Genomic DNA, 1,728 nt, shown 5'->3' on the forward strand with positions numbered 1-1,728 from the left:
ACACAACTCCCAATGAATCTTAATGTTGCGCTGTCTGCTGGATGTTAAAATAAATAGATAAATAGGCAACATTTTCACCACAACAACTTTATAAGTAGGACTCACCCTCTGGGGACCCTGAATGATTGTACGCAATGTTTACAACAATCAATCTAATAGTTGTCTAGATATTTCAGTCTGGTTCAAAGTGGAGGACCGACTGATGGCTCCCTAGAGCCATGGCTAAAGAAATCCAACATTGTATTAATTCCACACATTAAACTCTAGATTACATGAATGGACCCTGTTGAATGGAAAACCATTTACAAAAACTTTAAGAAACTGTTGGTCCTTTGTGTGTTTGTGTCTGTGTGTGTCCATTTGTGTTTCATGTCAAGTACAGGCTCGCATTCCTGAGGTCTATACTGTAGCTGTGGCTTGCTGAATCTGGACAAAACAAAGACCAGTCTGAGTGGAGTGGATAAACTCCCTGCGTATGACCTCACATTCTGTGGGACAGCTCTCTGTTAAAGAACAAACAGCTAATTTCTAACACACCCCTACTGCGGGGAGATCAGATCTTGGTTAAATGGCACTTTTAGATACTTTTTGTAGTTTCATTTTGCTTTTTATGTTTCTTTCATTGCTGTATAGTTGTAGTATGGGTGGGGATTGCTGCAAAGAAAAATCTGAGTTTATCTTCCAACAGCACAGCATTTAACAATCATCTTAGTGTGTATTGACAAATAGCTTTATAGCTGAGCCTATGTGAACGGTCCCAAGGCGCTTATATCCTGCCCATCTGGTTTAGCAAGCAGTTTTAAGCGAACAGTGAGAATTATTTTAGTGTTTGACCATGGTTTAATGGTATCTGCATTCCTTCTGTGCCTGCTCTGTTCTGCACCCAGGCTCCTGCCACACTAGAGTGACATGGGTGGAGTGAAGCAAGACATTGTCAACTCATTATCAACACCTTGTCAGCCAACTTTCTCCACTCCACAGCTCTCCCTTCCCGTGTGTGTGTGTCTGTGTGGGGTGCTGTTATTGTGTGTTGCAAGGAGACTGTGGAACGACTTCAAGTTGAAAGATGCCTCCATGCTCAGTTTCCTTGTCTGGGGATTACAGCTAGCTGCCTGAGGAAAGCTGTGCAGAGCCACACTAAAGGAAGTTCTTATAAGCAGGCATCAATCTGGTACCTTTTATCTCTTGTTACTTGTTGTCTGTCCCTGAGAAATCACTTGCTGTTTTTCACAGATACCAACAAGAACATGTAGAGACTCAGACACAGACTTTCTGCCCCTTTCTATTTCCGTTACATGAACTTCTGTTTTTTTAAATTTTTTTTTTTTTACATTTCCTCTTTCAGATGTTGGCAGGTTGTATATGTGTGTGACTATATTGTTTGTTCGCATGTGTGTGTGTAATCTGCAAAAACGTTTCCTGCTCTCTGACAGTTCTGTGATAGGAATATCCTCCAACTGGGCCAGCGAATGGTTAAGCCTGGCCCTCCTTTCCTCTCTCTCTACCCTGACATATTTTCAGACTGTTTCACAGCACACCTCACTTTTCTGGCTCCTTATGTACTGTGCAGAAGTTGCCAGATGTGATAGCAGCTAAAAGGAGGGGATAGAAAGAGAGAGAGAGAGAGAAAGAGAGCGAGAGAGAGAGAGAGAAAAAGATGTGTGTACATGTATGAGAAGGGTAGTGATGAAAAAGGGGGTGGGGGGGGGGGGGGGGGGGGGGGGGGGG

Source organism: Micropterus dolomieu, linkage group LG22, assembly GCF_021292245.1.
Source record: "Micropterus dolomieu isolate WLL.071019.BEF.003 ecotype Adirondacks linkage group LG22, ASM2129224v1, whole genome shotgun sequence".
NCBI lineage: Eukaryota > Metazoa > Chordata > Actinopteri > Centrarchiformes > Centrarchidae > Micropterus > Micropterus dolomieu.